This window comes from Chiroxiphia lanceolata, chromosome 22 (assembly GCF_009829145.1).
Source record: "Chiroxiphia lanceolata isolate bChiLan1 chromosome 22, bChiLan1.pri, whole genome shotgun sequence".
In the NCBI taxonomy this organism is placed as follows: Eukaryota; Metazoa; Chordata; class Aves; order Passeriformes; family Pipridae; genus Chiroxiphia; species Chiroxiphia lanceolata.
In genome coordinates, this window is record NC_045658.1 from 4536833 (window position 1) to 4559708 (window position 22876).

The window sequence follows — 22876 nt, forward strand, 5'->3', positions numbered from 1 at the left end:
GCCATAAAATTTTGTACCTTGCCTCCCACTGAAGACACTTCAAACACATTTACTCGTAATGCTGATAAACTGTTTAGTTATTCATGAGAACGAGGAGACACGGAGGGAAGGCGCGCGAGACACGTCGGACACGGACGGAGGGGGGGAGAGACGTGATTCCCAAAGGGAGCAGCACAACGCCAGGGATGCTCTGGGCACTGCCATGGGATGCTGGATGCCCCACGTTGTGGCTGCCCCACCCCTGGAAGTGTCCAAGGTGAGGTTGGACAGGGCTTGGAGCAACCTGGGATAGAAGAGGTGTCCCTGCCCGTGGAGGATCAGATGGGCTTTAAGGTCCCTCCAACCCAAACCATTCAGTGACTCTGATTTTTGGTCTCAAGCTGCACCAGGGGAGGTTGGACATCAGCGGGAATTTCCTCATGGAAAGGGTGGTCAGGCCTTGGCAGGGGCTGCCCAGGGAGGTTTGGGGTCCCCACCCCTGGAGGTGTCCAAGGAAGGGCTGGACGTGGCACTCAGTGCTCTGGGCTGGGGGACAAGGTGGGGGTCGGGCACAGGGTGGACTCAATCATCCCAGAAATCTTTTCCAACCTCAGTGATTCTGGGATTTTGTGATTCTGTGCCCAAAATCCACGGTGCCAGCACAGGGGGAGGCTGTGCTGGGAGCAGGGGGGATTGGGGGGGGCTCACACTCCCATGTCATGGCAGCAGGGGATGGAGACACCCCAAAAACCACCCCTGTGATGGCTGAGACATTTGAGACATCAAAGCCACCCCCTGAACCACTGCGGGGGGAAGAGGGGAAAGGGGTGAGGAAAAGGGGGATGGCAAAGAGGAAGAAGGGGATGGGGGAAGAGAGGGGGAGGAAGAAAATGGGGGAAGGAGGGATGGGGAAAAGGGGGATGGGGAAGACGGGAAAGAAGGTGAAGTGGGAGAAGAGGTGGAGAAAAGGGCGACAGGGAAGGGAAAGGGTTGAGAAAGGGGAAGAGACGGGAGAAAAGAAGGGGGAAGAGAAGCGGATAGGAACGAGGGTGAGGAAGGGGGTTGGAAGAGGCAGGAGGGGAAGGGAGAAGGGGCTGTGGGGCAGAGGGGGCCGCGGGGAGGGCAGGGGGGACACCCCCCGTGTCCGGGCGCCGCCGCCTTTGTGCCCGCGCCCCTCTCCGCCTTCGCCCTGCTCGTCCGACCCCCTTCCATCGGCCGCCGCCATTGGCCCGCCCCGCCCTCCGCGTCGCGCGGCGCGGCGCCTCCTCCAATGGCGCGCGGCGTTACTGCGGGGCCGGCGCGTGCCGCCGGCGGCGCTGGCCGTGCCCGGCCCGTGCGTGCCGTGCGTGAGGGCAGGGCCGGGCGGGGGCAGCGCGGGGGGCCCGCACCGGCCGCTCCTCCTCCTCCTCCTCCTCCTCCTCCTCCTCCTCCATCCCCTCCTTGTTCCCCGGGAAGATGCCCCTGGGCTGCCGCTGCTGAGCGCCGCTCGCTCGCCGTCCCCCCCTTGTTCTCCGCCGCCGCTTTGTCCCGGCAGCGCCCCGGAGCCGCCGCGGATGGTGTAGAGCCCGCAGAGGTGGGTGGGTGGGAGGGGGGCTCGGAGGGGTTTTGTTGTGCCGGGCTGTGAGGCCCTTCCCTGATATCCAGGGAATCCAGGGGTTGGATCCGTGGGGAGTGCGGGAGGCGAGGGGAGGGAGCGTTGGGAGAGGGAACTCCGCCGGGAATTCGGGGGGATTTGTGTGTGTGTGTGTGTGTTTTGGGGGATTTAGGGGGGGTGAGAAAGTCCCTCGTCGGAGTTCTGGGTGCTGGGTCTGGCTGTGTTTGGTCTCTGTGTGTGTTTGGCTTTTTATTTATTTAATTGTGAATTTATTTCTTTATCTGTGAATTTATTTCTTTATTTGTTTATTTTACCTCTTTGTGTCTTGTAATTCTTTATTTCTTCATTTGTTTCTTCGTTTCTTTATTTTATTTCTTTCAATTAATTTTTCCTTATTTTATGTCTTTATTTTTCTTCATTTTACTTTATTTCTTTATTTTATTTCTTTATTTTTTCTTCGCTTTATCTCTTTATTTCTGTATTTGATTTCTTTATTTTATGCATTTATTTAATTTATTTTATTTCGGGGTTTTTTTTTGTTTGTTTGTTTATTTCTTTATTGCTGCCGTGTCGTGCCTGCCCTGATGCTCAATAGAGAGATAATGCTCTCGGAGAAAGGTTTTTAACTTGTGAACCTTCTAAATGAACCGGATATATGACTTAAATATATATGATTTAGGGGAAAATCGAGTGAGCTGTTCAAAAGACACACACTTGTTTTCGTGTGTGTGTGTGCGGGTACGGAAATGAAGATTTTATGCAAATGGATTTAATCACAACATTTTCAGTAGCATAGGAAGGGGTGGGGTTTTTTTCTTTCTTTCCTTTTTTTTTTGTGTGTGTGTGTGTGTGTTTGTTTTGTTCGGTTCCCATTTTCTCCTTCCTAAAGCGTGAAAAGAAGATGCCCAGAATCAGAAAAAAAAAAGTAGCAGGAGGTAGAAAACATTGGAGGCTTCATTGGCTGCTGGAGAAATTGCTGGGAAGAAAACAATATGATTCATTGTGGAGGTGCCTTTGCCCCCTTAGATTTATTTTTTACGGACTGCTTGCAGTTATTTTGGGTTGCTGGCTTCTTATGCTGAGTTTTTCCTCGAAGCAGTGGCGTTCTTGGAAGATTGGGAGCTCGGGAGGTTTTTTTGTGCTGCTGTTTGATGGCTGTTTACTCCTGGGTTACCTTATCCACTTATTCAAATCAAAGATATTATTTTGCTTGTGCTCTGATGTCGCTGAGTTGAGGAGCCTCTCAGCCACCGGTTCTTACTGCTCAAATGTAATAAAAATGCCTTTTTTTTTGGAGCAAACCTGAAGTGATACAATTCAGGCAGTGTGCCTGTTCTTAAATGTGGGTTTTAACCAGATAAAAAAATGAACACTGTGTCAAAAGAAGTAGTCGTTGGTTGTAAAAGGCACACGCCACGTTTTTGAATAATGTGCAACGTACAACAGGGTTTGTTTTTTTTTTCCCTGTTGTTCTGGGATTGCCAGGCAAACATTTTGCTGGGTTTTTTGGTTTTGGTGGGTTTGGTTCTTTTTTTTTTGTGTACACAGCTCCCTTAGAATTGAGAAATCCATGGTGGTGGTTCAGAGGCGTGGAAGCGTTTCTCTAATAATAAAAGCACTTCTGGTAAATACGCCTCACCTCGGCTTTTACTCCTCCGGTTCGTCCCATAAATTGCGGAGTGGGGTTGATTTCGGTGGCCTGGGTCGGGGGGCGAGTGATTTTGGGGGGATTTGGGTGCCGGTTGCCGAGGTCTGGAGGGACGAGCGGGAGGTGGATGCACACAATGCCCAGGCTGGGAGCTCATTGTTCTCCTCCGAACGCTCCGCTGGGTTTGGGACCGTGCTCTCGCTCACACACGGCCTCTTTTTCCCCTCGGAGGAGCGAAAGATCGGGACCGAGAAGCGCTGTCCGCCTTCTCCTCCTTCCCCAGAACGGCCTTTTGGTCCCTCGGAAAAAAAAAAAAAAAAAAAAGAAAATAGTAAATTAGAAGCTAAAGGGCGCCAAAACATTGTGTATGTTCTCTCCTCCTCCCCTCCCTCCGCTCGGTGTCTGGGAGCGAATGTGGAGAGGGAGCACATGAGGTGAGACTCGGAAGTGCACTCCACTGAACCCCTCGCAACTTTCTTTCGTGTTCCACCTTCTCCACCCCCCCAAAATGAAAAACAAACAGACAAAAAAAAACCCCAAACACCCAGCCGGCCTGAAATAAAAATTGCTGCCCTTCAGGTCTGTGTGTGTTGGCTTTGGGGTGTTTGGTCCCGAGGTGGGTGTGTGTGTGTGTGTTTGTGCAGGGAAAACTGCTGCCAAGGGTGAGGGGGATAGGTCAGATGAGTGCGTGGGGTAACAAAAGGAAATGTGCAGAGTTGACTTCAGTGTGTCCATGGTTTCCTTTCCTGGTGACTGTTGCTGGCTTTTGTTTTTACAGCAGCAGCTTTGAAAAGGCCAAAACCGGTTGTAGGGTTGGAGGATGTGTGGAGCTGGAGTGGCCCCATAAGGATCACGGAGTCCTTGCAGGACTGGGGGGGGTGTTGAGGCTGTGAAAGAGCAACTGCTGCACAAGGGGTTGAGATTTTGGGTTGTTGGCTTGTTGGGGGGATGGTAAAATCTCAGTCAGCTCACTGGTGACTTCAGCTGGCTGGTGATACTGAGGTCTGCAGGAGTGGGTGAAAAGATAACATGTGGGTGTTGAGGAAAAGTTGCCAGTGTGCTGGATCTGTGGAAAATAGGAAACAGTGACTGTCATGGTTTAATCATGAGGCCTCCTGGTTTTGTTTTTGACTCTTCAGCTGACTTCAGTGTGCAATTGGGGTAAATTACTTCATTTTCCTTACCTGAATAACTTGTGGTGGTTGCCTCTGGGTTGAGGACACTTTTTTTGGGTATTTTTCTCCCACTCCCATGGCTTTGGTGTGGCCAGTGGTAATGTCCCTGTGGGCTATTGTCTGCAGGAATGCTGTGCTGTGAGTTCAGAGAGGTGCAGTGAAATACTTGTGCTGCCTCTCTGTGGCTCTGAGATTCCTGTGCCATGTGAATTTATGCTGTGGAGTGACAGAGAGAGGGATAATTCTCCATCTGGATGAAGCTTTTCAAAATAGGAGGCATTCCTGGGGCAGAAGAGGTGAGTGGAACTGGGAGAGACAGACCTGCCTTAACCAGTAATTAAGTAGCTGGATTAAAAACTAGTGATTTCTTTGCATCCAGGGATTTGTTTTACCTTAGGGTGGGAGTTGTTTGCATGCAGAGTCCATCCTGGGGAGCTGTGGGCATGGATTCGGTGCTGCCACAGCAAAAGGCAAATAACCAACAGTGTTCAGGAACATAAAGAGATATGGTGGGGACAGTTTTTGAAGCTGTGAATTTATGAAGCTGTGCCAGGGCAGGGTCAGGTTGGATCTCAGGAAAAGGTCCTTCCCCCAGAGGGTTTTTGGGCACTGCCCAGGCTCCCCAGGGTTTGGTCACGGCCCCAAGGCTGCCAGAGCTCCAGGAGGGTTTGGACAACGCTCTGAGGGACAGGGTGGGATTGTTGGGGTGTCTGTGCAGGGCCAGGAGTTGGACTGGGTGATCCTTGTGTGCCCCTTCCAAATCTATGATTCCATAATTATTAATGCAGATTGCAGCTTAGGTGAGGAAAAAAAAATGGCATTCTGACGTTGCAGTTCAATAACTGGCTGGTTTAATAACGCTCTGTTTGTAAATTTACTGTCACAGCTGCAAAATGCATCTCTCTGTCCTAGCCATGTTTGGCCCATAAAGAAGTTATTTCACTTTGGGGAGTGGGAGGGAAGCAAGTGTGCTCTGAGCATCCAGAATTCAGCAGGGCTGTGTTAGTGGCCGTGTAATGGCACAGCAGAAGGTGTGATGTCCTCTCAGCGCTGCTGTTCATACACTGAGATGGCCTGAGGGGAGCTTTGATTTCATTATGAGCCATATTTAAGGACACTGTAAGCTCCAGGAACATCACACTCTCTGTTGTTGGTGTATGAGTACAGTGCTCGAATTGTGATTAATTTCTGGTTTAAAATAAAAAAGAAAGACAATTGGAAAACAATTAGTTATTATGTGATCCTGAAATGAGATGAGGGAGCGACTACATAAATTAAAAAGGGGTGGTTGGGGTCGGAGTTAACTATTAAAAAACCCCAAATAAGCTCGAAACAGCCAGCTCTTAAGTTTCTAATGTACAGGTTGGTGTGTTTTTTTAGGATGGTGTATGAGTACAGTGCTTGAATTGTGATTAATTTCTGGTTTAAAAAGAAAATAATGACAATTGGAAAACAATTAGTTATTATGTGATCCTGAAATGAGATGAGGGAGCGACTACATAAATTAACTCCAACCCCAGCCACCCCTTTTTAACTATTAAAAAACCCAAACAAGCTCGAAACAACCAGCTCTTAAGTTTCTAATGTACACGTTGGTGTGTATTTTTAGGTTGGTGTATGAGTACAGTGCTCGAATTGTGATTAATTTCTAGTTTAAAAAAAAAAATAATGACAATTGGAAAACAGTTTTTATGTGATCCTGAAATGAGGGAGCTATTCCATAAATTAACTCCAACCCCAACCACCCCTTTTTGACTATTAAAAAAACAAACAAGCTCGAAACAACCAACTCTTAAGTTTCTAATGTGCAGGTTGGTGTGTTTTTTTAGGATGGTGTCCTGGCTGGACTAACTATTTTTAATGTTCAGCTATTTTTCACTCTGGTTTTGCTATATATTGCAGTTGTTACAGTTGCATGAAGCCTGAACAAATCATCCAGTTTGACTTAAAGGGATGCATACTCTGTGATTTTTAGCTCAGGGCTTAGAGTTCAATCAATAGGCTTAAAATACTGTGTATTTCAGGAGAAACCCATCTTTGAACCATAACAGAACAAAACCCCCTCTTGACTGGAGACCTGTTTATTTAAGGTGCTTTTTTTAAAAACCGCCTGCAGCGAAGCTTTGGGGGGGGGGGAAGCTGGGAGGGGTGTGAGGCTGGCACGGCTGGCACGGGGAGGTGAGTGCCATCAGCTGCCCTTTGGAAATGGCTCTTCCAGCGGGGAAAATCCAGGCAATCCTCAGAACCATGGGAAGTGCTGGGAGGGGGATCCACAAGGATCCACAAGGCTGCATTGTGGCTTTGCCAGCAGCCTTTTCACAGCAGCTCTGCAAATGTTGGTGGCTGTGCCCAACTGCTCCTTTCAGAAGGGCTGAGGGGGGAACAAAGGAGCAAACAAGATCTGAATGCTGCCCTGGCTCCCTCTGCTTTACAAGTCTGCAGGGGCAAGGAATTGCTGGAAGTGACTGAAAAACACACACAGATGGAAATATGAGCTGGCTGTTCCCGCTTCAAAAGGTGTTGTGGCGGTTGGTTTTGGTTTTGTTTTGGTTTTTTGGTGTTTTTTTTTTTTTGATGCAAATGTCTGTTAGTTTGGTATTGTAGGTTGACCTGGAGAAAAGTGAGACTGGCTTGGATACAAACATCACTGTCCCCTCTAGGCCCAGTGGGGATAATAATCACCTTTTTCTTTGGAATTCTTAGAAATGTGTCCACAGAATGCAGCTGTCAAAGCTGGTGGTGTTCCTCTGAGTTCGAGACATGAAGGATTTATTTGTCTTTGGCATCTTAATTCTGTCAGAAGTGCAACTCTGAAAATTCAGTCAGCTTAGGTATTGCCTAGATTTGATAGATTAAAAAGTAAATTTTGAGGATTGAGTTATTGAAAAATGGGCAATTCTTTGAACATGTTGACTGTCTTTTTTGTTCTTCCTACAGAACACAAATGAGAGGTTAGTTCACTGTTATAAGATTCAGGGTAAGTGGAAGAAAATGAGTGCTCATTAATTTTGAGGTCTTAGTTGATCTACATATTTAATCTGTAATAAAAAATCCCTTACCATGGTATTATTAATCCCTGGTTCTGAGAGGCAGCGTTGGCCTGTTTCAAATATGGAACAGGATTTCTGTTTTACGGTGATGGATGTTGCCTGATCTTTTCTAGTGAAGGCTGTGGTGTAAATTTATTTTCATAACCAGCAGGAACAATGAAATTTCCGTTTCAGTATTTCTGCAGAGGGGACAAGAGCTTGTAAGTCCTGAAATTTGCCCCCTCCATCCCTGTTGGCAGTTAAATCCTCTTTTTTTCTCCCCCCCTTTTCTTCCTGACAGTGGAGGGGACGAGTAACATGGCTGTGGCTGCCAAGCAAAACTCCAAAGGCTGGTTTGTGTCTGGCCATGCCTTGCTGGGGATGTAATTAATTAGGGAGGTTTTTTCCTATCCATCTGCTGGCTTGCACAAAACTTTCAGGAATGCTGGTTGTTGCTGGGATGAACGTGGCTGGTTGGAGATTCATTACTGGCATGGAATGAGAGGAGAAGGGAATTGGGGAGGAGGGGAAAGGGGGGAGTGAGGTGAATTAGGGAAGTTTGTTTTCTCTGAGAAACTGGGTGAAAGAAGGAGAGAGGAAGTGGTGTCATCCAGTGCTAATAAATATTTCTGTGTGTGTGATGAGCAGTGTCTCCTTTGTGTTGGTCCTTTTCATGTGGTCAGCGGGTTTGGGGTGGAACAGGCAATTATTGGGCACTTGGCCCATCTTCCTGCAGATATTCCTTCCTTTTTTTGGAGCACTGTGAGTGTCAGCTGGTCTGGGAACAGGCATATAGAAAGGGGAGACATTCCTGTTGCATATTATACTGAAAACAAATAAAAACATTAAGGAGCAGAATTTCTTCTTGGCGAGAAATCACCATTAACATTTTTAGACAGGCTTTTGTTTGGTTTGACACGAATCTGTGTGTGTGTGTGTTCACACCAGTTCTCCCACAAATGGATCTTTATTTAGAGTTTGCCTAATTCATTTTAGGGGACTACAAAAAATGCACAAATGGATGTTCACCTAGAGTTTGCCTAATTCATTTTAGGGGACTACAAAAAATGCACAAATGGATGTTCACCTAGAGTTTGCCTAATTCATTTTAGGGGACTAAAACATGATGGATCTTATTTGATCTGAGATACCTTGCAAGTGCTGTATATTAGATTCTTAGGCAGGTATTGGTTGTTAAACTCTGGATCTTTTTGTTGGAATTCTGTACATGGGATCATGGTAGTGGGAATGTGTGTAGGGGAGTGGATGGGGGGATTGTTGGTGATGTAAATTGGGACACACATAACCTATATATATATATGGTTAGACTGCACCATGTTTTAAACCTACAATAATTACATGTTAGCAGGAGGATCTAGACTGGAGTGTTTTGGGGTGGTGGAATGGAGAATTAAACCAGACTGTGATGGTTTCTGTCAAAGCTCACTATTTTGGCAACCAGTTTATTCCCTGGTTTGAAGAAAATGGCAAATTCAGTTAGTAATTAACTATGTATTACAGGATGTTAGGGGATCAGCAGCTTTGTGCTAAATATCAAAGCTATTAAATATATGTGTTTAAGGATTATGAATCTTCTTAAACAAGTGTGGATGTGACAGTAGTCTGCTGATGCCAATGTCCACAAGGGACTGGAATACATGGTGTTGATGCTAAAATGCCTCTTTATCTTCTCCTTGATTTAGGAGTCTTTATTCATGCATGTTAAAATGAAAAGTGTCATGAATATGGAAGAAGAAAGTGCTGCACATCCCGGAATTCCAGTGCTTTAAGGGTTGCATTTCCCTGAGAAACACCCAGCAAAAAAACTCAGGGTGTCCAGGCAATCAGGACCTTCAGATTGGCTTGGAATTAAGAAAACACTTGACGTGTGGGGAGGTTCTTCGGAGCAGTTGTTTCCTGCTTGAGGTGAACAAAACACACACAATTTGACAGCAGTTGTGTCCCCTCCTGGTACCTGCTGTGGCTGTGCCAGGGTGGTACCTTTTGTCTCAGAAGGGATGTCTCCATTAAAGATCTTCTAATGAGGTCGGTGCAGGAGACTTTTAAACACTTAATCCTCATTTTTACAAACTGGGAGCGAGGTGCAGGAAATCTAATTTATGTCTCTGAGGTCATTCATTTTCATGAAACTTAATAGACCTGCCTCTGACTGCTCCTTAAACCACTGAATTATGTTCCTTGCCTTCTAATGTGAACCCTTAAGATGGGAAAACTTTACTCAGTGATTCAACAAACTGACTCCTCTAGACACTGAAAGGTTTCTGTGAATCAAATGCCCAGCTAGTAAGTCATCAGGGGGTAAACTGGCTTACCCTAAGGCTAATTTAGGCTGAGCATTTAATTTCTAATGTATTTAATTTGCAAGACGACTTAACCTGTAGGTTTATTGTTATGTCACACCCAGGTTTATTTGCTGTCACCGGGAACAAAATTGAAATGGGCATGTTTTGAGTGAAGTAAAATTCATTTTATTTTCTTTTTTTGAGATCCTGCTGTGATTTGCCCCCTGTATCTGTGGTTAATCAGGGAAACCTTCCTCTTGAAAGGAAACTTGGGCAGAATCCGAGTTCTCTTCTGAGCTGCCCTGGGTTGCTGTTTGAATTCTTCATCAGAGTTTGGAGATATTGGAGGGCAGTAGGTGAAAGGGGTAGTGCTGCAGGTAGTCTGGTAATCTTAAGATTTATTTCTTTATTTTTTTATTATAGTCATTCTTGGGAGGTGCTCAATTTATCAGTGGCACCCTGTTACATCTCACACGTCCTTTAGCAGGGCAGCACAAATGTAACATGTTTATTTTATACCTCTGCTTGGATTTTTTTTTTTTTTCATATTTATACCCACTTCCCTCCTGCAGACTTTGAGATTCCACCTGCTCTGCTTTTCTGATGATTAATCTGAGTGTTTGAGGATATATTTCTTCCTCGGAGTCTCAGCCCCTGTCACAGCTCACCTTCCAGGGCCGGCTTTGTTAAACAGCCTGTAAACAGCATATCTGCTCGTTCTTCTGGCTGGAAAAAGTCATTTGATTCTTATTTCCTGCTTGTCTTCATGTTGAATGGCCTCAGCCTTTTATTGTTGGGGTTTATTGTAAGTGCATGCTTCTCTTTCCACGGCTGGAATGGGTGAGGAATGAAACCGGCCCTGCCCGTGTTCCGTGGCTCCTGCTCTCGCTGCAGCCCTGCTGCAATTAATGTTCTCTTTCCCCGCACTAATTATTCATCAAATAACTCCTTGCACAGCTTTTTCTCCCAAAGTACGAGTTTAGCAAGATGTGGGAAGTAATTACTTTTGTGTGTGTTCAGTCAAGTCTTCGGAGTCCCCGCAAGTTACGGTGACACTTCTCCTGGCTGGGACTTTTCGGAGCCCTCGTGCACGTGTTGGATGTTCTTGGGTAGAAACAAGGGATTATTAACGAGTGAGGCCTCTTGTTTGTGACATTCTCTTTGAAACCGAGCATGTTTCCTGTGTTAAATCCCAAAGATCCCATAATTAGGTCACGTATTTAACTCCTGGAGATGATAAAGGGTCACGCTACAAGCACACAGCGAGAGAGGCTGGAAAAGGCTGCACGTTGTTAATTCCTAACAGGAGTTTACCTTTTGGTAGCACAATATTTGGGTTGTGCTCCAAACACTTAAAAACCCTCCCAAAAAACATGTTGCCTGACCTTGAGCTGAATAACTCACCTCAGTTGTGTTTTTTTCTGCTGATGAAATAGGTGTGAGGGTGCTTTGCCATCGTTATCAGGAAGTTTTATAGTTGTTAAGCAATCAGAAAGTGCCAATTTTCTATATCTGTTTACTTTGCTAATCTGAAAATGTGTGTTTAACTCAGTTAAACTGACACATTTCCTTTTGCAGGGATCATGAAATAGGTAGTTAATGCTTTAAAAACATAAATAATGGTATATTTGCATCCAAGCACCACTGAGCTCTGGTCCATGTGAGTGCAGATCATCCCTTTCTCACTGTACCTTTTAATTTAAGACATGGTTGCTCTTCTTTTACTTCAAAGGCTAATTCTGCTGGCAACTTTATGTTGTATCTTTGCATCTGGTATTTGTCTTGATGTATCAGCAGCATCTATTTGGTATTACTTGTCCATGGCAGAGTAGTTAAGGATCTTCTGGTAGCAGCAGCTGTAGAAAATATCTAATTCTTTGGTATTGAATGGAAATTATTCTTATTGTTTTTTAAATGCCTGTTCTGTTAGCTGTCAAATTTGAGTTATATTGATTTTTTTTTTTTTTTCCCCTTGAAGTTTTAGAATCAATTTCTGGCTCGCTGTTTTCCTTGGCTCTCAGAACTGTTTCATGCTCTAATTCTTGTTCTAAATCAAGTTTGCCTTTAAAATAAGCTTTGTAGGAATAACTAACTGTAACTTCTTGCCCCTGGTTTACTTCCTTGTGCTTTCAGCAGAACAGATGTGTCTTTATGTGGGTGATTTTGGGGGTTACTGATGGAGAGTTCCTGTATTTGGTGTCCCTCCTGTTACTAATTGACTGCTCAGTCAGGGAACAGTTCTCAATCAATACTGGAAATTCATTCTGAGTAATGTGCCCTCTTCCTCCTTCCAGTGAATGAAATTGGGATTTTGCTTTCAAATGCACAAAGGTGGAATTATAAATATTGAATGAGCCTCTTAAGATGGACAGAGGTGTCACCCATTAGGAAGCTCAGGAAAGCCAGAAGGTTGTTTCTTAGGTATTTCTATTTCTACATTTTCTCAGGTATTTCTATTTCTACATTTTCTCTATTTCTACACTTTCTCAGGTATTTCTATTTCTACACTTTCTCAGGTATTTCTGTTTCTACACTTTCTCAGGTATTTCTGTTTCTACACTTTCTCAGGTATTTCTGTTTCTACATGTTTGGTTTTAATAAAAATATGTTCTTTAGGATCTAGTTCAGTAGGAACATGATTTGAACTTCATTTAAATACGGATCTTTAGAATCAGGCTGTGGTCCAGAGGGTGGGTGAGGAATAAAATCCGTGTTCTCACTGAGCTTCTCTCTGACTCTCCCTGGTGAGAGGAAGGGTGGGCTCCAGGGAAGAAAATTAGGCAGAAGTGATTAATACTTGCAGTGCAGCAAACACTGATCCTTGTGTGATGTGAAGTCTCTGTTTGAAGTCCAGGCAGGTCTGTTCTCTCTGTGCCTGGGTGGGTTTGTGAGCTCCTGCAGCCTTGCTGTTTGTGACCAGAAGAGGTGGTGGCCGTGGTGAGGAACCAAAATATTCTTTACACTTTAAAATAAAACATACAAACAACTCTCAGGGAGCACGTCTGGGGAGAAGAGGATTTCCTTGTTTTATGAGTGGATTTAGGCATGTGTATGAGTGTGCTGGAGTTGTTGAATGTGACTTATTTTTTCCCCTGCTAATTGGGGGGGGTTTTTTGAGAGAAAATGAAGGCACTGCTTTCATATTCCACATTATGATGATACAGAAGGACACCAGACTTAAAAGGGACCTTAGAAGTAGCCTTTCAATGCAGCAGCAAAGCCCTTGTCTTCAGTGTTTAAGTTCAGTGATAAAAAATATTTTAAGTTTTGAAAGTAACGTGTGTTTTTTTTTTTCTGGTGGGCAGAACCTCTTTGGGAGCATCACTTAAACACCCCTTTGAGATCTCTGCTGCTTAGTTCCTTGATGTTAACAGTTCTCAGGTCATCAGTTCCTGCTTGCAGGAACAGGACTGGAGGGGCCATTCATCCCCAGCCCGGTTTGACTCTGCAGCTGGGCAGGGCTGTCTGGCCTTTCCAAAGCCTGCAGATGGCAAGTGTTTGGCAGGAGGGGCTCGCCCAGCGTGGCACGTGGCTGCTGTGCTTGCTCTGGTGACTTGATTAGCTATGAATTTGGACTGCAGATAAATTGGCTGTCAGAGAGGGCTGGAAGTGTTGTCTCTATAGCACAGCACAATTTTTAGGTTTGATTTTTTCTGTCGTTGGTTTGGTTTTTGTGGGGGTTTTTTTCTTTTTTTTTTTTAAACCACTGGTATCAAAACAAGCCTTGAGTGCTCTGGGGACTGAATGGGAAGCTTCACATCAGCGAGAAACTGTTTAGAGATGAAGAGTGTGCAGAAATTCTGACATTTGGGGGTAGCCCTGGGTAATAAAATGCATCACATCTTTTAAGAGGAGGGAGCTGTAAACGCTGTTACATCTGAAGGAGCTGCTTTCCAAGTGTGAGAGAACTTCCTAGGAGCAATAGCACCAGTCCCTGATCCCTCCAGGAGCTGGGTATCCATCTGAATTACATTTGTCTGTTAGGATTAGCCGAGTATATTCCTGAAAAGACAAAGCCTTTGTATAGTCTGGCTTCTTTTGATGATCCTGAGCTTGAGGAAACCCACATTCCTCTGTAGTGGTAACTCATTCAGCTGTGTCTAAAATTTGATGCTCTCTTGTTGGAGGCAAAAATATTTGCTGTGCCTTTAGTTCTCAGTGAAGTGTCAGAGCTGAAACATGTTTGAAGGAATCTGTGTTAGATCACAAGGTTTAAATTTGCTTGCTTGTGCACTTTTTTTTTGTCTCCAGCGTGGGATTTCTTGCTATTTTCTCAGTGTGAAAAGAGCCTATGCCTTTCCCCCTGGCATAGTCCCATCCAAAAGAAAGGTGGGGAAAAAATATGGAAAACTTGCTGGTTTGGGGAATGTGCTTCTCCACAAGAATGTCACAGCTCACCTCCACATCCCTTCATTCTGTGTGTGTCAGGGGAGTTATTTTAGAGATCATTAGAGATCTGTTTACTCATATATGTCACAGACAGTTCCTTTGGGGACTTGGAGGAACTCAGGATGACCCAGCTGGTGTTTGAGGTGAGAAAGGGGCTTAAAGGTTTGGGATCTGGGCAGGTGCCACTCCTGTGTTTGTGGCAGGTTTGACTCTTGGCACCACGTGGCAGAGTAAGATTTTGGACTCCATTATTCTCAGTCAGGGCAGTGAGGGGTTGGGGACACCCACAACCACTGGAGTGTCCACTGGAGTGGCCAGCATGGACCTGCCTGGGCTGGTTCTCACTGGCCACAGGTGGGAGGCAGTGCCTGTGCTCAGGGTCAGCAGAAAAAGCTTTCTGGAGGCTTTCAGGCACTTCAAAATATTTCTGACTGGGTTTAGAAGAAGAGCTGGGAAAGAGCCGTGGAGATGATTACGAGGGGAGCTGGGGAGTGCAAACTGTATTTATTGGAAACGGGCCAAGCCTTAAACAGAACTGCAAAGACCCGTCTCCTGATCAGCTTTTGAATGTGAGAAGAGCTCCCCAGTCTGAATTACAGGGCTCTGCTTAAATGATTACACGAGGTATGGTTAAAAATAGCAAATGTCTTTTATGTCCAGTCAAATAAGGCTCTTGGCAGTCAAATGAAATCTGTGTTGACTTCCATCTCTGACAGCCAAGTGACTCAAATTCTATGTTTCTTGAAGGAAAATGGCTTTTTTTTATTATTATTTCTGATGAATTCCATTGTAGCCTGTAACAATGAATAATTTTGGACTGGATTTTCTTCGTAAGAGCAGGATCCATAACTCTGCAAGCAAGCTTTAGTTCAGCTACTTAAAATAGGTTTGCCTTTTTTTTTTTAATTTATTTTTAATGCTGTGCTAAGGCAAGTTAGAATTTGTGAGGACTGGGGTTTTTTTTCAGTGTGAAATGGCCTGTTGGATGCTGCTTTAGCCTGTTTCTGTGCACTTCAGTTTGCCAGATTAACAGAGCTATTAATAATAGCCTCTCTTGCTCTTCCAGCGTGAAGGAGTTGGTGAGCATGGAGCTATATGTAGTTTGTAGTTTTAATTAAACTTGTACTGGGATTATCTTGTATTACCAGCTACCTTCTAGAAGATTATGTTCATAAAAGGTTCATGAGTTGTTAAGTGGAAGAGATTAAAGTGATTGTTGGCATGTTAGTAGAATTATTTGTTGCCTACGCAGCATTTGTTCATAGCTTTAATTTGCCAGTAATGGCAGACAAGTAAAATGCAACCATCTGAATTTTAAAATCTCCACTAGCTGACAAAACCAGGCTGTATTTCAGAGTGATTGTCTTTTTCAGTATTATTATTTTAATGTGATGTTTAGTTGTTTAGAAGTACCGAGGGGAAGAACAGGTCTTTTCTCGGTGTTTCTGCCCTGATGAGACACTTTAATGGTGTGACCAGAAACGTCTTTTTATTAAAAAAATGGAAAAACCACTTAAAGCGTGGAGGGCACAAATGAGCACAAAGGACTGATGAGAGGATTCTGCAGGGAAGAAGATGGTTCCTATTATAGTGGCCTTGTAAATCCTTGCTGTGCTGGTCATTTAATCAATATGGGAGAGGTGGTGAAGGGATCCTGTGCTCTGATAGATAATGTGTTTAAATACAGTGCTTAGGATGATTTTATGTATCCAAATGCGTTTGGAATGAGCAGTGCAATGGGTGGCAGCTGTAATGAAGGACACGGGGGGTGTCTCTGCTGTTATCAAAACCCATTAGCAAGTTCTGCTGTGCTTCAATGCCCCTCATTGTCCCTCTCTGGCAGTCACTGGCCTCTATTCTGGGCCGGTATAAACAGCCCCAATGTGCTTCCCCAACAGCGAGTCACAGTGTGAATAAACATCTGTTTAGCTTTTAATAATGGATACCAGGCAGGTTGTGGAACTTCCAGCTACCCTTGAGTGCATGGTTTTAACTGCAGCAACTTAAAACAAATGGAGGAGGTGATATGGCAAGCTGACGTTGTGTGGTCATGCACAGTGGAAACGTGATTTATTACACTGAAAGGTGATCAGTGGGATGAATTTCTGTGTGGAACGTGTTCCTGGATGGAGTAAAATCAGTTTGCAGCCCAGTCAGCGATGCTGCACAAATGTGTTGCACTTATTCAGCTCCGTGTGTCTTGTAAGACAAATATTTTCCCCTCCCGTTTTTAACAAGGACTTCCCTTGTAGTTCTTTGAATTCGTGTGGGCTGGGGGAGAAGGAGTAGATTGGAGCTGTGCATCATCCCAGGCTTTGCCAGCACTGCAATCCAAGGAGGGCTGATCCCACTGCTCCAGCTGACTGTGGAGCCCTGACATTGCCACCGACTCTCCCACGTGCTGATGCACTCATCTCCCATGTGGAGATGGTCGAGATGATTAAGAATTCTAATGTTAATTGCTCTTTGGTTGCCAAAAATGTTGTCTGTTGGCAATCTGTGCAGTTTATCTCCCTGTGTGCCGTGGCTGCCTTGTGCTCTCTGTGAACGTGGGCCTGGCTGGTGTGACGGGATGGCCTTTAGGGGTCAGGTCAGACGGGTGTGAGTTTAATTTAAAAGCTTCTAAAGCCCTGCCCACTCGGAGTGTGCTGTTAAAACACAAATCCTGCCTGCAGCAACCTGCAAAAACCAGGCTTTCAGTGCCAAACTTGTGAGAAAGCGTGTTTTGAAACGTAACTCCTTGGTTTCTTAATGTTCTCCCAGATAGGCACCATAGACATGATAGCTCTTCACCACGTGGTGGCAATTTTTCTCCTGGAAAGGAATTTGTGTGGCTAGAAAGGCTGAACTTTCCTTGCTCAGACATGAGGAATGCAAGCATGCTTTAGGTTAGGCCCGTGAATTACACTGATCCCTCTCTTTTCCAGATGTGCTGAGGTTGGGAAGGGGTGTAGATCACAAGAGACCGTCAAAAAATCAACATTCACTCTGTCCTTGAATTTAGTATTTCACACATGTCTCGTCTGTAAAATGCTAAATGCAATTTTTTCAATTATAAAGGCTTAGCGAGGCTTAGAGACGATTCTCTGAGATTCTAAAATATGTACTATTTAATACATAATGCAAAAGGAAAAGCTGGTTTCTTAATGTAAGAACATGAAAATGGAACCAGCTGCAACGTTATGCCACCCTGATGCAGCTTTGATGCTACACTTTTAGCAGTGGATTAAATATTGATACCTCTTTCTGCCCCCTCACCTCCCAGACACTCCTAAAGCTCTTGCAGTTGTTTGTAAGTGTTTATAGAAGAGCTGGTCAAGTTTCTCTGGTTTTTTCCACTGCTTTTTTTTTTTGTGAATTATTAAGAGTTTAGGGGGAAAAAATGTGTGAGCAATTTTCTTCTATAAATACATGAATGTGTTGGCGACCAAGAAAACTGCAGAACTATTTAAGCTCAAATGAAACATGTTCGTGTTGGTAACGAGGTCTGTGATGTCCCTTGGCTGCAGCAAGATCAGACCCAAGATCAAGTAAACAGTGTATGAAACGAAACTCTGAAATGGGAAATAAATGTGTAATTATATCCCAAATGAAAGGCAGATGTCAGGAACCCGGGGATTACAAGGGCTGGGCTGAAAACCAGGCAACAATCTGCTGCTTGTTGGACCCAGATGTCACCCTCGAGTGGGAGTTACACACCACAGAAAGGAGGAGACTGGGGAAAAGTCCTTGTGCTGCTGAGGATTAGGAAAGGAGGGAGGTTAAGAGGAGATTTATAGGGCTGGCAGAATGTTCTGCTCGGACTGGAAACGCTGGAGTTCAGTAGGACAAGGAGCTGCCTCCTCCAGCAATCCCCTGGCTCCCGGGGCAGGGTGTGCAGGTCTGTTCACAGCAGGAGCAGGGTCAGGGAGAGTTCTCCCTGGGTCACTCTTGGCTCCTGACACTAAGCAGCTTCCTGGAGCTCTTGGATTTAGTTTAGCCCATCCCCACATATCACAGCATCTCTCACTTGGGGTTATGACACAGAGTCACTAAATGATCTTTCCTTACTGTCAAAGAAGCTGAAATTTGCCAATCCTTAGCAGAATCCTTGGAGTGAGCTAAAGGTGGCACTGCAGCGTTCAAGTGGAGCTGGAGGATCACTGAAAATTATTTTAGGTTCAACTCTGAGCTCTGTAAAACACTTAGTCTGCTGAATTCTGATATCTCTATTCAGTCCTCACTGTGGTGGAAATGAATTCAGTGGGAGATGTTGCAGGACTGGTCCGTGCTGACCCACTTATGAGCAAACTACATTTATTTTTGTTTTCAATTTCCGTATATTGTGTTGCCTTGCTTCTTTTATTTATTTATTTATTTACTTACTTACTTATTTATTTATTTTGGTGCTGTAGCAAACTGACTACTCGAGTTTTCAACCTCGGGCTGAACAAAGACGTGCTCAGCTGACATGAGTGAAAGGCTGTGCCTTCCCTTCTGATGGATTGTTTGGCTCCCCTGGACGGGTGTGTTTGCAGCTTTATCACTCTCAGTGAATAGTCAGAGGTTCAAGGTTTCCAAGCCACACAGATCCCTCATTCTCTGTGTGTTTTTAGCTTATTGTAACTCGATGGCAACAGTTGAATTGAGTGCTGGCACGAGTTGTTGTGAAAATATTTTCCCTCTGTGCTCGCGTTTTATTGCACCTCATCTTGCAGTGGGGAAAGCAGGTGTTGGGGAGCACCTGAAATTTAACTCCAGTTAAATGATAGAGCAATAAAACTTAAACCAGTGGTGGTGCTTGAAGTATTGGGGGAACCAAAAAATACAAATCCTCTTGTTCTTGGAGGGTAATCAATTTTTCTAATTTTTTTGGGGTTTTTTTAAATTCTGGGAAGAGAATTAGAGGGCAGTTTTTAATCCTGTCAGTGGGTTGGTTTTCAGCAGCAGCAGGTGTATGTTCTGCCTCTATCCACACACACTCAGCTTTCCCCAGGGCACACATCCACATTTTATATATTTCAGATATTTTACAGGTATGAAAAATACCTGTGATCAGCCTGTCTTCATATGGGATAAGTGGACCAGGGAGTTATGTTGGAGAGGTGTTTGAGAGAGCACAATATTTGAGTGATGCTGAGCTTGTTTGTAGGAACTGATGCTCTCAGCTGTGTTTCCTCTGAGCGTGGCTTGTTTGTTTTTAAGGGATTTTAAAGGAAAGAAAATGTGTGGGGACACCTCACAAGTATCCGGAGGTAGAAGGAAAGACTTGGCTGTGATTGTGCCTAAAAACAACCTCCCTTCCCCCCTCTAATCACACTCAAAAGTCTCTCAGAAGGTGCTTGTGTTTGTTGCTCACACAACTGCTAATTTTTGTTCCTTTTCTTTGGGGGTGTTGTGGCTTCCTGGGAAAGAACATTGCCTGCAGGGTTTGTAGGGACTAGACAGCCCCAATTTTTGATGTTTGCTGGAAGATGAGTAAAGAACCCTTTTAGTTCCATCCAGTCGTGCTGAGCCTGTTCAGGCTTTCCCAAACAGCTGCTCTGAAGCTTCTGTAGCCACACCATGAACTCAGCAGCTGCTGCACCCCTGGGGGGGATCCCTGCTGCACCCCTGGGGGGGATCCCCGCTGCACCCCCGGGAGGGATCCCCGCTGCACCCCCGGGATGGACCCCCGCTGCACCCCCGGGAGGGATCCCCGCTGCACCCCCGGGAGGGATCCCCGCTGCACCCCCGGGGGGGATCCCTGCTGCACCCCCGGGAGGGATCCTTGCTGCACCCCCGGGGTGGATCCCTGCTGCACCCCCGGGAGGGATCCCCGCTGCACCCCCGGGAGGGATCCCCGCTGCACCCCCGGGAGGGATCCCCGCTGCACCCCCGGGGGGGATCCCCGCTGCACCCCCGGGAGGGATCCCCGCTGCACCCCCGGGAGGGATCCCCGCTGCACCCCCGGGAGGGATCCCCGCTGCACCCCCGGGGGGGATCCCCGCTGCACCCCTGGGGTGGAAGCTGGGCCTGACTTCCCCGAGGGATCCGATCATCGCCATTCCGGGCGCGGAACGCAGTCGATGTTCCCCAATCCTGATAAAACCCGGCAGCTCTCCCAGTGCCAGCCCAGGACTGTGCCTGGAGACTCTCCCAGCAATAAGTCTCTCGTGGCCTTGTTTTCCTGAAGGCCCATAAGCACTGGTGTGATGCTGTGGGTGGTTTCTGGGAGACAGGTCGTTCATCTCCGACCGGCTCCTTGGATGCTCTGACTGGAACGGCGTGAAACAGTTTTTGGTGTTCCCCAGATTTTTGCCTGGGACCTGCTGCGTGTTGCTGTGTGTGAAGTGGATGGATTTGCATCCTGCTCTGCTCTGGGACAGGGGAGGAGGGTGGTGGGTGTGAGAAGCCGCCGCTGCAGAGCTGCTGTGGGAGACAGGAGAGGCAATAAATGTGCCGAATGCTCCCTTCTGAAAAGCAGCGTGAGCAGGGAAGAGTCATATCCTGTGACAGCACAATCAATAGGGGCCTCTGTGGAAACAAATGAGAGTTTTATCTCTCGAGGCTATTGTGGAGGGCAGACTGAGGCAAATGTTTAATGGGTTCATGCTTTGGAAGTCATTCTGTAACTGTAAGGGAGAGGAACGGGCTTTTAAAAATTGAGTGAGCAATTATGAAAAGGGGGTTGGTCCCACTCCTGGAAATGGCTCGTTTTGTCAGCGTTGAGTCGGTGTTTGAACAAGCACTGGGGAGTCAGCAGGCAGAGCAGTCACACGGTGCCGTTTGTGTATTTATTTGGTGTGAGTTGATTTTCATACCTGTAAAATATCTGAATTATATAAAATGTGGATGTGTGTCCTGGGGAAAGCTGAGCATGTGTGGGTAGAGGCAGAACATCTGCTTTCCAAGGGAATACCCCTGCAAATATAACTTCAGAGAAATGTGATTATACACCAGCATCCCTTTCATTCTGGAGTTTTGGCATCTCGTTGGTCCCACAGGATGACTCGGAGAAGCCTGTTATTCTCAAAGTGCTGATCAGCACTGCAGAATGTGCTGTTCTACAACTCTGCAATCAAGAGCCCATTATTGACTGCAAAAGTGTTCATAAATATTTGGGAACAGTAATGGTAACATGGATTACCCGGTAAGAGCTCAGTGCTTACATGGCAGCAGTGAGAAATGGGCTGTTCTAAATCTCCCAACCTGTTTTTCCTGGTGTGAAGCAAATGAGAGTAACAAATGATCCAGGAATAAAACACTCACAGGCACAAAGTGTTACCATAAGCTGTCCTTGGATATTGGAAAAACTGAAGAGACTTGTGCCAACTCATGAGGCTCTTGGGTTGTGGGGTGTTTTTTTTTTTAGTACAAAACCTGGGAATGTGTGGATGTTGGGTTTGCTTTTTTTGACAAAATAACTGCATAATATGTGGTGTTTTGGCCGGGCTCGCTTCAGCTTCGGAAGGAAGAGGGAGAAATTCCAGCTGGAATTTCTTGTTTATACAACACATGTGCTGAAGCTCCTGCTCCCTCCTTCATATATGTATATATCTGCATATATATATGTATTTATATATATAGCTGTGGTACTTATGCAAACAAGGAGAGATGAGTCCTCACTGGATTGCTGGGGTTGTTTGAGCATCAGCAATTTATTCAAACTTACTAATTTTATTTAAGATGGGAGGTGTTTACTTAGGTCACTTGCCAAGTTTAATACTTTCTTCTTTTGGTTTTTAAACACTTGGAGCACCGAAAACCTTTGTTACTTTACTCCCAGTCACTTCAATGACTGTAGTGAGAACCAGGGAAGAAAAATGCCATTTTTTTTTTCCCTTCTGAATGAAAGAATAGCCTGAGTTTCAGAAATACTGAGCTGAAGTGATTTTTTTTCCCCCTTTTACCTTGTCAAATTAACATGATTGCATGTTTCACTTTTTATGCTAAAGAGTTTCTGATCTTCAAAGCCAACTTTCAAACAGACACTCTTGGTTCAAGCCAAGGAGACTAATATTTTAGAAGGAATATTACCAGTAATAAAAAAGACAGAGTTATGATAGTTTGCATTAATTTTAATAACTTTTTGTACGGCTCTTGAGTCAAGATGTGAGAAATTAAAGGGTTCTTGGCTGGCCTGCAGTGTATTTATTCCTGCTGGCAGGCATTATCTCATGCAGCCGTGGAAAGAGGCTGCGTGGAGCCTTGTTTTGGGGCTGCACCAGGGCTGGGAGTTCACTTTCTAATCTCTGGTTTTAGGAGTGGCCACGACCCCGTGTCCGTGTGGCCCCTTCCTTGTGATCTCTGCCCTTCAAACGGGACAAAATGCTGGGAAATCATCTCGGCTTTCAGCAGCGTTTGGTTCGGTAGAGGGTAAAAAAAAAAACAAATAATGTGGGCGGCGGGGCTTAAATTCTCAGTGTTAGTAATTAACTGGGCGAGCTGAGTCCTTCACAATAGGAGGGTCAAAAATATCACACGATGGGTGTTTCCCAAAAAAAAAGATGTGAAATGAGAAATAAATGGAGGTGTCTGGCTTGGCAGGCCGGGGGTGTGAGGGGACCTCTAACGAGTTCCTGTGCGAAGTCCAACCTCATTTATCACGGGCCCCATCAATAATGCACCAGCTGTTTTGACTGCATTGGGGTTTGTGTTAAATTAAACACAGGCAGGGGTGCACAAAGTTCATTGTTAACGCTGCCAAGGCTGGTGCTGTGACAACCACTCTGTGTTCTGGGGTTTTTTTATTTTATTTTATTTTATTTTATTTTGATGTTGCTTTTAACTGTTTGTGT

The 22876-nt window shown here is 45.3% G+C and overlaps 1 protein-coding gene across 1 annotated transcript in view; it reads left to right on the forward strand.

Annotated features, from left to right (window-relative positions):
* Positions 1 to 1390: 1390 nt before the first annotated feature.
* Positions 1391 to 22876, forward strand: part of RERE (arginine-glutamic acid dipeptide repeats) — a 206126-nt gene continuing 184640 nt past the window's right edge. Inside the window, exon 1 of the mRNA XM_032709297.1 lies at positions 1391 to 1552. The gene's annotated coding sequence lies outside the window, so the exon portion shown is untranslated. The remainder of the gene's footprint in view (positions 1553 to 22876) is intronic.